Consider the following 15,710-nt stretch of genomic DNA (forward strand, 5'->3'; position numbering starts at 1 on the left):
GTTTTCATAAATCGGGGAATTTCATTGCGGTAGGCTAGAAGTTAAATTAAAGGATTAAATTATAGGAGTAGGTTGTTCCTATTACAGCCCAGGTGTGAGATTTTTGCAGACTCCACTTCCAGCCCAGCAGAATACTCATTTAGAACAGAAAAACACTGCAGAAAGGAATGCAGGCTGAACAGCAGAATCACAGGCACAGCAGAACTCTTTGGGACTGGTTTTTGTCTTAAGTAAGGGTTCTGCTTTTTCAACAATTTTCAGTTCACCACTCTATGCTACATTTCTCAACAGAAGCCTCAAGATTTTTCCTCTGGAGAAATCTTGCACAGATTGCTCGTACCAGTCCAGCCACAGGCTGAGCAATCTGTTCTGGGTTTTTGTTTTGTTTTTTTTTTTTCTTTCTTGGCTTTACTGCAATGAGCTCTTTAAAGGTACCACAAGCTGTTCCTTTCTCTACCAAAAAACAAAACTTATCTTTTATTTTAATGTTTTCTACCAAGAAGTACATGCTCTAAGTGGATGTTTAGCTGAGCAGAAATTCAATAGCAAACATAAATTACTACCAGCATTTTGACCATTTATCATTTTTGACACAAGACCTTCCACAGGTTACAGCAATACAGCAGTATAATTCTGATAATAAATTGCAAAGTGAATTTCTCTAAACACCTCTTCCTCTGTTATAGTCCCCAGACATTTTAGCAGTTTTAGGCACTTGTACCACATATCTTCATGCAGTCCAATGACAAGTATGCTTAGCTCATCTATTTTCTTAGATTTACCAACCAAGACAGCTAGATTCTTGGTACTTTAAAGAGACCAACAAAGAGGTTTGCCTTCCTGAAGCACTCAAAACCACCAAACCAATGTATTACATGGGATGCAGAGAACTTTCCATTCATTTACATGAGCCATAAAAGACAAAAACTGTCTCAGAAACTTCTTTTCTAGGAAGACCTGAAAGTCAATGCATCCCAGCTTGCTAGTGGACTCAATACTGTTGAAAGAGAAAAGGATTTTGACTGCCTTTGGTTTGATCAAGTCTAAATGATTTCCCCTTTTTAAAGACAAGAATTATTATCTCATTTAGGAAACCCAAGAAATCTGAGAGTTAGAAAGGACCTGAACCTGCTGGCATCACTCATATTGATCAGGAACCTTTTCTTGTCATCATCTGTGCCTCTCAGGACTGAGCTCCTAACACATGGTCACAGAATCTTGTTTCATGCCACTAAAAAGTATATTGTTGTTTTCAGGGGCTAACTTTTCTTAATAAAACTAAGGATGAAAAATTAGGTAGCAAGAGAACAAACCACATTTATAAGTATAGATGGTGTCTTCCTAATCCCAAGTAGGACAATCTAACATTTATCTTCACCAAAGGTAGGGAGGGAGTTGCTCAGTTTTGTTGATAATAAAGGATAAGTTAATTTTCCAAAGAATCATAGAATGTGTTTGGTTTGAAGTGACTTTAGAGATGATCTTGTTCCAACTCCCCCACCACAGGCAAGAGACCTTCCAACAGACCTGGTTGCTTGAAGCCCTGGCCTACAGTTTTTAATGTAGAATTGAACAGAGAACAAAGATTTGTCTTGACTAAATTACATTAATTTCAGATAACAAGGTGCCACAAACTGTAAACTTTTAAAATTCATTATATTTTATTGATATGTCTCTGAGTATGCACTTTCCATGTTGAAAACGGGACATTACTTCACAAGACAAAATTTCTTTCCCTCCTCTAAGAGGGAATGGCCAGTGATTGACCATCACATAAAATGAAAAGGATAAACTAGAAAGCTTACTTGTATTAACAGGTTTTTATTTTTAATTTTTTTTTTTTTTTGGGGTGGCCTCTTTTGTGGGCTTTTTTTTTGGTTGTGGGGTTTTTGGGGTTTGGTTTTTTTTTTTTGGTGGGCTTTTTGCTTTATTATTTTTTTGATTTGAGGGGTTTTTTTTTTATATGTGTGTGTTGGAGATTTTGTTTCTTTTGTTCTCTCCTTGAGGCATGTTCTTAATGGAAATGAAATAAAAGTGAACATGGATTTGATAATGAGAAAGAGCAGAGGGAGAAACTCACATAATTTAAAACTCATTTTGGGATATCTGAAATGTTTGGAAAATGTTTTATCTACATTACAGAACTTCATGTTGTACTAAATTCCACTAACCCTAACTTCAACTTAGCTCACTACATATCTTCCCAGAAAGAGTATGAATTAAACATTACAGGAAAAATTCCACTAAATAAAGCCTAGAGAAAGCAGGTGCAGCTCTAGAGCAGGTGCCTGGATCTAGTTCAACTCAATGGTGTAAATTACATCTCCAACATTCACATTGTTAGCTTTAGAGTAAATTACAAGCGGATTCTACAAAATCCAAAACGTTATGCTGATGTAAAAATATGATAAGAGAAGGGAGAGCTGGGAGTGGAGAAAGAATGATGAGAAAAACTGAGTAAGCGTGGCAGAGTAATGTGATGTATATGAACAAACAACACTCGCATGAGTTATAGGCTCCATTAATTCCTTTCCTCCCTATATTTACTTTTTTGCCTAGAGGGAATGTAACATAAAAGAGAATTCCTTGTTTCAGATTATGCTTCTACTATAAAAAAAATAAAAAAAAATAAAAAATCCAGAACCAACATGAGTGTGGAGACTTCAGTAATTGGACCCATACATCACAACAGGTTGTCAAAACAAACTTTTATTTTGCTTTGCAGAGCTGGTTGTTTCAGAAGTGAAGACCTAGGAAGACACTGATGCTAAGCAGTGCTGAATGCCCCCTGCAAGGTGCTAAATGCCTCGAATGTCCATTTAATAAGTGTGAATTGAGAGCAGCCAGCAATTCACAAGAGATGCTAAAACGCTCTGCAACACAGAGCTACAGGTATGTCAGATCCTTTTTCCTGATGGCTTTTTCTTCTTTTTTAACAAGGTCTGTGTGATGCCACTTTCATCCGTGTTCTTTAGAGGTGAAGACAGCACAGGAAATGTGTTTGTAGGCAGCACTTTCCCATCCTGCAGTCTGTCATGGTTTTGTTCTAACTGGCACATAGTGGTGTGCAGGAGCAGGGCTCCCCTGCCTGCACCACAGACTCACTCCAGGGAAAGCACTGAGCTGCAGTGGCAGCCAGAGCAGGGCTGGGAACCTCTGTCCCCACAGCTAAGAGAGGAGAGGCACAGGACTCTCAACCTACATTATCAAAATAAATTAAAGCTCTAGAGGGCAATTCAACAGCCAGATTCTGGCCAAACAGCTGGAGACAGACAGATAATGGAAAAAAAAAAAAAAGGCCCTGAGCTTACTGCCTGATTTTCTCCAGTAACCCAAAGTAGTATGGGGAGAGTTCTGATAAATGAAAAGGAAAGAGAAACAATCTAGCTGCATGGGCTAAAAAATTGTATTTTACAAAGTGCTCAGTCTTCTTTAAACTGGCCTTGAGCCTCGGAGCTGAAGAATCAGGACGAGTTTTTAGAAATCAACACAGTGTAGTGTTGTGGAGGATGAGGAGGTGTTCTGCAAACCTGATGGCATTACCTATGGTTTTAAGAATAATTACTAAGCAACCACCTAAACACTGGGTCATATCCTGTCTCAATCACAGTGCAGCACAAGAAAGACAATCTCTCTCAGGCTCCAGAGATAAACTAATAAAAATGAAAGCACAAAGTCTCATTTTTTTCCTCTGTGATTTATTTCTAATTACCATGAAGGCAGGCTGTCTCCAGATATGTAAAAATAAAATCCAGGTGTAAGATACACTGAATGCTCAATGAATGTCAGGAACTCTCCACATTCTAAGTCTGTTTATGATAAGCAGCATGAGAAAAAAAAGCTTTATAAGCGATTTTTGCCATACCCAAGAGAATCAGAGACTGCATTTACTATTATGGGGCAGGTGTGGCAGACATGACTATACATGTACACCAGAAGTGTAGACAATTCTACATATTTGTACAGTGTTATTGAGATCACACCTGAATCAGCGATTCAAGGGCACAGAAAAGGTCAGGAAGTAAATCCTGACCTACAGAAGCTACTGACACCACTCCTGTTGGAGTCAAAAGAGCTGGAGTCAGCCTGCAGTCCCTGCTGCAAAGAGTTTCTGAATTTAAATTCTATCAACAGCAGAGATAGAGCAGCATAACAATGGGTGGACATTCAGATAAGTTGAATGCAATTGCATAAACCATGGGAATTTGAAGAGACTGAACCAGCAATTTTCAGAGTACTAATATTCTATAAATCTTCCAGGTGAGTCAAGCTCAATGGGTGTTTTAGCTCCTAAGAAAAGAAAGATAAGTAAAGGATTATGATGATATTAGAGATTTTCAATTCACTGAAGTTCGTTGTTAGATAAGGTTAAAGAAAGAGTTCAATTACGGTGCAACATTCAAGTTAACATGGAGATAACAATGGGCAGGTACTTGCTACCTGATTAGCTGAACAAAAGAAAAAATAATATTTGCAAGGCAAAAAAAAATTTAATTAATCTAGAATACCTATGCAAGTGTAGGTGACATTTGATAAGCTCAGTCATTAGAATTGCAGCAGCATTCTTTTTAAGGAATTTACTTCCCTGGGATTTCTAGACTCACACGTTTCTTATCCTCCCTTTCCCTGAAAGGAATGTGAAATTTTTCACAAATTTCAATCTCCTCAGTAATGAGAATTTAATGATTTAATATTACTATGCTCTAATAAAACAAAGGATAGCAGTGAATCCAATGCAGAAAATAACTGATAAATTCCTTTGCATGCTACCTTTTCACTCTGATTGGTAGGAAGTAAGAAAATATAAGTAATTCTCACAGTATACATATAAATATACATATAATATACACATAAATGACATATTGCCTACAGCAGATAAAGAAAGAATTTCTTGCTGGTGTTCCTATTTCTCTGATAATGCAAAAGGCAAATGTCTCTTTTCAGAATGGCTATGCAGAAGCGAAACAGTAATCACTATTATTTAGCCCAAAAAATAGAAATACCTCTTACATTGAATTACATTGTTCCCAGTGAATAGTTCCATTCCTCAAATAAGTGCAGGAGTGGGTCACATTCTTCTGGGTATTTAAAGAAATGTATGTCACGTGCAAATGAACCCAAAATTGATAAATATGGTTCCACAGGAAAGGGTGTTTCTAGGAAAATGTTCTACTCCAATTACTGTCTCTGCCACTGTAAACCTGAATGAGGGAGATAATGCTGATCACACAGTACAATCTAATCTTTTTAGCAGAGAGGAATGCTACAAAACCAGCATAGCAGTCTACAATCTCCCAGTAAAGCTCTATCACTTGGGTTATTGCAAAGTTCAACGTATTTCCACAGTTATGGGGAGCTGGACTCTTAAAATTGGGTGCTCTTGTCAGGTGCCTTAAAGCTCAATCAGGTAGGGCTGGAGAGCAGGGAACTGCCAAGTATTGGGTAATTATCAGAGAGAAAATCTTGTGTGTCCTGTTTACGGCGAATAATATTCATAACTGCCTGCACAGAGTTTTGTTAGAGGTTTCCAGCATTCACTTACAACAGTCTTACTCCTCTTTTTAAAAAGCAGACAGTAAAATGCTAGTCTCAGAGCCATCACCCAACACATTTATTAAAATGGCAATTTCAGGAGCTGCTGTCCAAATCACACATGCTGAAATATGCCAGGATTTTCTGTGCTCTATGCTTTGTGTGTCACGGTGGTGCCTCGCAAAAACCCAAGTGTCTCAAGAGTCTCTGACCACTTACCAGCCATTAAAACCTCCACTTCTCTGTGCTTCACCTCTGTTTGCTAAATTTTGGAGTAGAGCAGCAAGAATAGAATATCAATCACATTTAGCTTTGCTTCCCTTCATCAGCTATGGAAAACCAGGTAATTAAAAGAAGGTCATTCCTACATGGCTTGACTTTGGAAAAATTTCCCCAAGGGCAGTGGCCCCATACTGATGTGAAGTATCTTCAATATTAAGCATGACTCCTGAATAAATACCTGGAAAACTATTCCAGCTCAGGTGATACCATATTCAGCTGAAATTTATTTGATATTAGCTTCTCAGTTCTTGATGCTGTTAAGCATGCCCATGACAGGAGCTGCTGAGCTAACCCTGCACACAAAATTAACTGATAATTCCAAACACGGGTAGGATATAGAGCTAATTGGAAAGTCCCCCAGCATTAAATAATTCCCATCTGTCTTCAAAAGCACAGTATCAATCATAGCGATTGCAGCACTGGCCTTACTTCTCTGGCATTCTCCAAAGAGGAAATGGGAAAGGTACAGAACATATAAATCATTTTGATATAAAAAGAAAGTACTTAGGCAGCCACGTAATGAATCCCCAGCACTGTCATCTATGTTAAAGGCCATGAAAAGTTTTGTAAGGTCCTGAGTGTAAACAGCATAGAATGACAGGAAAGTGGTTTACAGCTTCACAGAGCAGTAGGAAACTCTATCTTAAACAAGCACACAAGCTAAAATCTAAATGATACCAAAGGAAGGTAAGGACTAAGCTGGGTGTCTTAAGCTGAATCTTTGGGTCTTACATTTTAGCAGCAAATATTGGATTGCCACTGAGATTAGCCATTTGCAATCATTTCAATATTTTGAAAAATGCCTGGGTTACATTCAAACAATGCTTCTTGCTTTCCCAGTTATTAAAAAGCAGAAACTCATGCATTCAGTGGGACTCGGAATCTGAAGGTGATGCTATCTCACACTGTACAGGACTGCAGGTTAGCATTAATCATGGAAACCATACAGAACAATTATCAGATAAAGAACAAAATGGCTTGTGCCTGGTTCAGAACAGAAGCATGCTCTCCTCTGCTACTAAAATGAAATGAAATAAAATAAAAACCAGGTAGGGCTGGTTTTAAAAAAGAACAGGTTTTCTCCATCCTACTCAACATATGCCATCCTGGACAACTTCCGTATCATGCTAGCAAATGTTTGCTGTGGACTCTGCAATGCACAGTCTGTGTCTACCACTGCATCCCCATTATTTGTGTGCTTGTGGTTTCTATACTTACATTTTGCTAGAACCAGCACCTCTTAATGAGAACTTAGAGATGACAGACACATTAAAATACGCATACCCGTGAAGAAAATAAAATAAAAAAATAGGTTCCGTCTGAGGCTTTTTTGAAGAATTAATGTCCAATGAGATTCTGAAGACAACTGCAGATTTGAGGTGGGTCCCACCCTTCCCTCTGCAGCTCCTGTGCTATGCCTGTCCATAGAATTGAAGGAATAGGCATCTTCTCCTGCCCAGATTGGTGGATTACTTCTGTATGCATCAAGATGGATATGTGGAGGCAGGTTGAAACTAGATCCTTCAGGTCCCTTCTAACCAAAACCATTCTGTGATAATGAGATACATTCATGCATTGGCAGCTCTGATGTCCTCAGTATAATGGTTTGAGATTTGCCAGTAAAATTAAAATACAAGTTTGCATATTAGTAATAAAGTAATGTAAAATAATATCTGGATGTTGGCTTGTAGAGCCCTTGGAAAATTCCTTGGCCAAAATATGATGCAGAACAATAGACAATTTCAGTAAGAATGAGTATATGAAGAAGAACATTTTAAAAGACAAAAGAATTTGACTTTACATAAAATTATCATGATACTAAGCACTGATTAGTTTATTAAATTTAATTTAATGATCCTGATTTCCAATATTCTTTTCATCACCCTGATAAATATTCATGTTACTTTAGTGCTGTCACATGGAGACAGGCAAACATGACATGCAGCTCACCAAGATGCAAAGTCTGAGCATTAAATGTATGCAACAGAGAAAGGGCATTCAACCATGGCTGAATAACTCTGGGCTCTGTTTAGTGTGGTGTAAGAAGAGACAGGCAAGGAGACAAGGATATTTAATAACAACATTAACAAAGGCAACAAATTTAATTTCTGTTTTCTGCAACTTAGCAGACAATTCAGTATTTTAGATGTATTAAAGATTCCTCTGTTTAAACTGTGGACATCAGTGAAGTGCTTAAAAATATGCAGATTACTCGCATTAGCTTGTAAAATTTATAATTTCATCAGCCCTTCTGAAATTATAGATATTTTTATGTACCTACTATTCTCTCCTGATTCCCCTGTGTAGGATTTTCAGTGACTGACTTTAGCATATTCAAATATATTTTCATAGTGTACTAAGTGGATTTCCCTACCTTTTCAGGGGTTGCTTTTCTCCTCTGTCAGACACATGAAAACAGATTTAAAGCACTTCTGCTACTTGACCCAATGTTGGCATTCTTGTGAAACAATCTGATTCAGTTGATACAAACCAAAATAATACCAGTAATGAGGGATTAAAAATGAAACTAAATTTGACCACTAGAATGAGGGATTAAAAATGAAACTAAATTTGACCACTAGAATATCCTGAGTTGGAAAGGACCCATAAGGACTGTCAAATCCAACCCTTAGCCCTGCACAGGACCATCCCAAAATCACACCATGTGCCTGAGAGTGTTGTCCAAATGCTTCTTTAACTCTGTCAGGCTTGGTGCTGTGGCCACTTTCCTGGGGAAACTGTTCCGGTGCTCAGCCACTCTCTGAGCGAATAACTTTTTTTATAATATCCAAAATAAACCTGCCATGACACAATTTCATGTTGTCCCCTGGTGCCTCTGTCACTTGTGACCAGAGGGAAGAGACAGAGCTTCTTCTGTGGAAGCTGTAGACCGAGACAGGCACCCCTGTTTGGGCAGACAGATCCCAAAGATCTGTGGGATAAACAACACAGGAAATCCCACTTTTGAATATCCAACATTAAGTTATGAAAGTCTCCAACTCCGTGATCCAAAGACTGACTGAAATAAATGTAATCTACAAAATCTCACTATTCAAAAATTGTTTTGGTAGATTAACTGTGCCATAGAGGGATAAACCATGTATTAGGAATTATCTGTCTTTTCACCTTCATTCCTAATAACTGAAGCTAACATAATCTCCATATCACATGCTTCAGGCAATTTGATCATGTACCTACACCAGATCAGATAAAATCTGTACTTCTATTTGATACAGTAATGCACAGATCTAATATTTACATGCATAAAATTGTGGTCTAAATTTAGTCGCAATTGCTATTCACTGTTTAAGTCTAGTTACAATTGCTGTTTACCCAGATAGCAGTTTCTCTTGCTTTTCCTTACTTCTTTAAAACCTCACAGGTAATTCCCATCCACATGGCCAGTCTCAGGAAGGTTTAGTGTCGGGCAGTCCTTCAGTATGAGCCACCAAGATGCTCAGAGGGCTGGAGCACCCCTCCTATGAAGACAGGCTGAGAGAGCTGAGGATGTACAGCCTGGAGAAGAGAAAGCTCCAGGGAGATCTTATTAACAGCCTTCCAGTACTTAAGGGGCTCATAAAAAGGAGGGAGAGTGATGTTTTTACAGGAGCAGATAGCAATAGGATGAGGGGGAACAGTTTTAACCTTAAAGAGGAGAGATTTAGATTAGATGTTAGCAAAAAATACTTACTGTGAGGGTGATGAGGCACTGGAACAGTTGCCCAGAGAAGCTGTGGGTGACCCACACACACTTCTCTGGAAGTGTCCAAGGCCAGGCTGGATGGCCAGCACCCTCACCTAATGGAAGGCATTAGATGCCCATGGCAGGGGGTTATGCTACCTTCCAATATAAACCCTTCTATGATCCCAAGATTCTGTGACTATGACAGGGCTGAACAGATTTCCTGTTTGAAACACTCAGGCTGAGGGTGACTGAACTAAATGCACAAAAGCACACAGGGGAAATAGGCATTTATGAAAATTTTTAATCAGGTAACACACAGCACATCTTTCAAAGGCAAGAATAAAAATATCTCACTTGAGGGAGACTTCCTAGAGAGTCAGGAAAAGCCTTTGTTATTAAATAAAACTCTAGTCTATATAGTTTTTTTTAATACCTTTCAAAATGTAAATTTTCTGTGAGTGTACTGCATCAGTAGGTATCCATTGTTGTGGTTCCTTTTATTTAGCTGAAAATGGTCCTGGCCCTCTCTGCCAGTATTAAAGGCACCTCAGTAATTGCTGTAACTATCTAATAAACATATGAATGTCAATTTTCATTGCCTTTTACTCACACTCACTTTCAAATCTGGCTTGTGATCACAGCATCATTAACTACCCTTTCCACTACTGCTGGAATCTTTCACTATGTTTTCTTTTATTTTCATTCTAATTTCCCCTAGGAAATTAAAATTTTGAGACTTATGAGTCTTAAAAATAAGCAGTCCCGATCCTGGAATTGCCAGATTGAGATGAACAGAAGTGTTAATACATTTGCAGTCACATTTCAGTGTGTACATGGCTATGGGCTGTGATGATTTCACTAGCAGGGGCATTTGACTGGTCAGGAAAGAAACACAAACTTTGAACTGCCTCAAGGCAAGTTGTTGTTCTTCCTCTGACACTCAGGATCCCAGAAAGAGGAGGTCTTGTCTCCTCTCCCAGGTGAGAGGAGACAAGCAGAAGAGTTTTTATCTTGCCTAGATATTAGCTGAGCAATCATCAGTCTTTGCTTGCTTTTGACAAAGCGAGAGAAAACTGGAGATGGGAACTGGCTGGCTGTAGCTGTAGGACCCATGAGCGTATCTGTCTTGCCCCAAAGAAAGGAAGGTATCTCACATTCTTCTTACAACAAAGACAACAGACACCACACAGGGGGAGCAAGCTTCATGTGCACTCACAGCTCAGCAGGAAAGGGGAAGAGGGCTCAGGGCAGCCAGACAGCCAGGAGTCAAATGTCAGAGTGAAAGAGAGCAGTAGTAGCTGTCTAACTTTCATTTAGAGACCTACCAGAGAACTTAGTTCTCCTTTGTTCTGGAGTACATAGTAAACCCTTCCCAGCCCTGCAGTGCAGAAAGCTTGTGCCAAGTTATGGACATGTAATATAAAATCAAGCTTGACATTTAATCCCGTATGAGAGACTTGTATAAACCTCCACCAGAGCACCCGAACCAATGGTCTCATAACAGCTGGCTGCAGTCTGGCTTATGTTATCCCAATCCACAGAAACAAGAGCAAAGCTCATTTCATTTGTGTGCTGGTGCTTGGCAGATGTTAGACTAAGCATTTTATTGATCAAACACAAAGAAAGTGGGAAAACACAAGGACGATGAAACGCTTTTTGGCAGTTTGAGGAATTCTTTGAGTTGGGTTGTTCATCCATACATGATATCTACATACACCAATACCTGAAGACAGGATGACAATGTAAGGAATAATACCAAAATTTTTTTCCTGATATTTTCTTCTTCAAAAACCATACCAAACATACTGGAGAGCCAGCACTGGAAGTCTACAAACTCCTACCACAGAGAGACTTTTACACCATTTCTCATCTTTTACCCATTACTTTAGCTTATTTAAAACCCATATTTAAAACACTCTGAAAGAGGCAATCAGCATTTCAGTTGCACAACTGAATGTGTTGTTACTTGAAGAATGTTCGCCTACTTATATTGTTCATATTTATACCAGCTGTGAGAAACAACCAGCATTGACAGCTTATTTTATGATTTAGATGTTTGGTGTTAAATGCTGCTGGGTTAAAAAAAAAAAAAAAAGAAAATTATGGAAGAGGTTTAGAAAATATGTGTTAGCAATTATTAGACAAACAATTTCTGTTTACTGTAGTAGCTCTGGTAATAATCAGGAATAGGGAAAAAACCTCCTGGAACCATGAAGTCATGAAATTGTCATTGTGCCATAAATCCCCACTCTTGTTTTTCAATTGCCAGCTATGCTAAGTGGAAGATACAGTATTTTTTCCCTCAGCAGGATTAGAGAACAATATGAAACTATTTATTGTCTGTGGGTTTCTTATCCATATTCTTTTACTGTACCTTAAAACATCAGCTTATACCAAGTGGCTGTTGCTTAAAACTAAATTACTGTGCGTCACAACAATTTCAGGTTTCTTGCTGCAGGCTGGAAAGTCAGATTCTGTTTCTATAAACCTACAGATGTACTGAAAACATTTAGATAAATCAGAATCATTAAAACTAAGGTTTTAAAAAACTAGGGACCTTCACCACTTCATGAATCTTCATTGGTTTGGGACCTACAAGGGAAGAATGACCTAAGATTCATTTAGTATGTGTAATGCTTTAAAGACTGATGGGATTTACTCAAGTCTGAGAACTTCATATCCTCCAAGGCACTGCTCAGTGCTTATGTAGTCATGAAATCTGAACTATCTTGCATTTGCACAAATGGTCAGAGAGATTTTTAAGTTTTGTCATGTATCTCCACTGAACAAGATTGGTAGCTTCATACAAGCTTTTATTGCAAAGAACATGATTACAGGGATATTTTTAACTGAAAATTTCACTACCATGCCAGAAGTTCTCACAGCACTACACTGGCTCTGTTGATCCTTAAGACATGCACATATTTCTATACCACTGCTGCCCAAGTGTAGCTTTAAGTCACTTTATCTCCTGTGGAGTGACAGTCACGCAGGTGACTTCATGAAACCCTGGCAGGTACAGCACCTGAGGGTCAGTCTGCCCCTCTGTTCCCCTCAGTACTCAGATATTTTGGTCATAAATGAAATCCCCTGACCTTCAGTGAGGTCTAAGCATGATCCATGCACTGCCTTCCAGGCTGGGAGCAGTTGACAGTGCTCCTGAACCCTTAATAGCAGAGAGATAATGAGTGCTGCCACCAGCAGCAAGGCAGTCACAGAATCATAAAGGTTGGAAAAGACATCTAAGCTCACTGGCTCCAAACATCAACAAACAGCTGAAGGGACACAACTATTCCAGTAAACCTGACTGGAGAAGAGTGGGAAGGTTTCCTTCCCTGCTTCATTGAGAGCAAGCTGCACTGTTGTTCCTCCACTTGACTGCTGACGTGACAAAGTGTTATGAGAGGAACAGCACATGCAAAGTGCTTCCCATCAATAAAGGAGAAGCAGCAGACACCTGCTGAAGAAAAATGCTTTTCTTCTCAGCAATGAAAATGATGACAGAACTAGCACAGCTTAGCTTGGCAGCTTCTCTAGAGTAGCTTCAGAAGTCCTACTGCTACAGAAATCAGGGCACAAATCAATCTTGTGAAGGACAGGACAAAAGTCCTATCAGGAGATAAGTATTTAACAGCTGTAAATATTAGAGATGCTCTTTCCAACACAGTGAAGATTAAAACAAGCCTTGTTACAAATTTGCCTGAGGAGACCCAACTGGGAGAACTGGGTGGTGTTGTCTCAATGCATGAGATGATGATGATAACGTGCAGAGTCAGCCTGGACAACCGTATCTTAAAATAAAAGGCCAATTTATTTCCCTTATTAAATGGATAGGGAGATAAGGAACACCAGGCTAATCCCACAGGGAACTCAAGCTCCTCTGTGATGCCCATGTACCTTTTCCTAGAGGACAGACTGGTGGGACCACATGCCCTGGCACTGGGACACTTCACTGCAGCTCCCATAGCCCTCCTTGAGCTTATGGAGGCAGCTAAACTGTCACAGATGCAGCAGGACAAAAAGAACAAGTTTTGCCCTTTCCTCACCCAATTTTTTTAACTTTCTTAAGAATGGAGACTTCCAGGACAGATTTTGTGCTATCAAGGGTGTCTATGCAGCAGCTGATGGTTCTGGTACTACTGAAAACTAAAGAATTAGAAACTTCATATACATGCCCTTTGAAATCCCATAGCCTGGCTTGTTGATTTGGCCCTGAGGATCCAAATCCATTATTAAACTTCCTCTTCTTTTGCCTTCCAATAACCCATTTAATATTAGTCACAATCTATCTTTTACTGTAAAAAAAACCAGAAAAAATGTGTCATGGATTCAACTGAAAACCACATTTTAATATGAATCATAAATTTTCTAATCCCTCTCTCCCCCCCCCCATTAAATTATTCTCTGGATAATGAATCAGATATCCTTTTATTAGCATATTTCATTTCTCAGCCTTTCAATACATAGAAATAATATTTTCCAGCAAAAGACAGCTCTTAGACAATGAAAAGACATTAAATTGTAGATTTAAAAATTCCCTTTCTACTGGAAGTCCATATATATATTGAGAGGCTAACAGAACAATTGTGCTGCCTCAAGATTCATTAACTGCTGATCTCACACACAGACAGGCAAGAGAGAAAACAAGGAAGGAAACCTTTTGAATATTGCATTAACTCTGATATTCAATTATTATAACAATGCCACTCAGGAGGGCTTGCACTGAATTTTGTTAGAGATGGGGATTTTAAGAAAATGATAACTGACCAATTTGAAGACTCACAAAATTGTTCTTCGGCTTCAATAATAGCATGTATTACTCATTGTCCCTTCAGAAACAGGAAAAAACTGTTTATATTGCATTAAAATTCTTAGAATTTGAAGCCAGGTCACTTAAAACCTGAATCATCCCCTGTTTTTGCATTAAAAATGACAAATAAATATATGTGATTTCTATAATTTTCCATAATGGAACATATACCCTAAAGGACTGATTTATTTTTCTTTGTTTAACCTCACCAGAGCCAACTTAGAGTGGCTTTGTTCAAATTGTTCATATTTTTCACATTATTATATTTCTTCTCAAAATTTTTGAAATTCTCAACTACTATCTTCTAGATTTGGGTAGCCTGCAGCAGAACTTTTCCTTTTAATTATTAATAGGCACATTTTTATTTTTCTTTAACTAGATGCCTACAATATAAACAGGTCCTATGCCATGTCATTAAAAACCCTTGGCAGAAGTCATTTTTAAACGGTTCTTTCATCAAGTGGTGTTTCCCCCACTTTACTTCTCACCCTCTTAAGATATCTAGAACTTTAAAGGAAAAAATGGTAGGGCCTCATGCCTTATCATCAAGCTAATTAGGAGAAGAGCTACTAATGAGTGTAAATTAGTAGTAATAGCTACAACATACACCCAAGGAAAGAAATCCTGTATCTCAGCTGATGGAAAATCGCTTATCAGTCAGAGGCATGGCAGCTATTGGAAGAAAACTTAAACTTTTAATTTCACAAGTATGTCATTTAACACAAATAAGTATTCAATGGACTCCTGTTTGGCACAGGACTTTGAGCAATCTGGTCTGGTAGAAGGTGTCCCTGCCTGTGGCACAGGTGCTGGAATGAGATGATCTTTAAGGTCCCTCTCAACCCACAGCACCCTGTGTTTCTATGAAAACTCTATAGCTTGTTGCATTTACATTTCCACAATCATGCTCAGAGCTCAGTATGCATATGAGGAAAGACAGGAGGTTGCTGTTGTTCATGTCAATCCTTACTTTTCAAACACTAATTATTTAGCAGTCTCATCTTTAATGAAAAGATCAGATGTCACAGCCACAAGTGCTGGTTATCCAAATACAGACAAAGCACATCTCTGTTTTGAAAAGCACAGTCAAGGCACACATTTCATTTGGTGAAAGCCAATTTCCCTCAATTTCAATGACTTCAGAAATAGTGGCTGAGCAAAACTGTCCCTAAACCACAAGCAGACAAAACCAGCCCAAGACAAACCTTTTATCTGCAGATTTATGTTAGCTAACATTTTCTGTTAATATTTACTGATGCCCTCTGAAATAAAATTCACCCAAATCCCACGCTGGAGCTCAGGTATGACACGATTATGTTCAGCAGAAGTGAGCCCACATATGGAAAATGTGGGCAAGTAGCCCTAACTTCAGCCTGAGCTGATGCAGTGTTGCCACACACA

At 38.7% G+C, this 15,710-nt stretch overlaps 1 protein-coding gene and 1 long non-coding RNA gene across 10 annotated transcripts in view; both read right to left on the minus strand.

Moving 5' to 3' along the window:
- Positions 1-15,710, minus strand: part of MACROD2 (mono-ADP ribosylhydrolase 2) — an 846,953-nt gene that overhangs the window by 187,628 nt on the left and 643,615 nt on the right. The gene's annotated exons all lie outside the window — the stretch shown is intronic.
- Positions 1,901-9,933, minus strand: LOC147655148 (uncharacterized). Its single transcript, XR_015283877.1, has 2 exons — positions 8,394-9,933; positions 1,901-8,354 (listed from the first exon to the last, which is right to left on the minus strand). It is a non-coding gene; the product is annotated as an uncharacterized LOC147655148 (long non-coding RNA).

Source organism: Cyanistes caeruleus, chromosome 2 (assembly GCF_971803275.1).
Source record: "Cyanistes caeruleus chromosome 2, bCyaCae1.hap1.1, whole genome shotgun sequence".
Lineage (NCBI taxonomy): Eukaryota > Metazoa > Chordata > Aves > Passeriformes > Paridae > Cyanistes > Cyanistes caeruleus.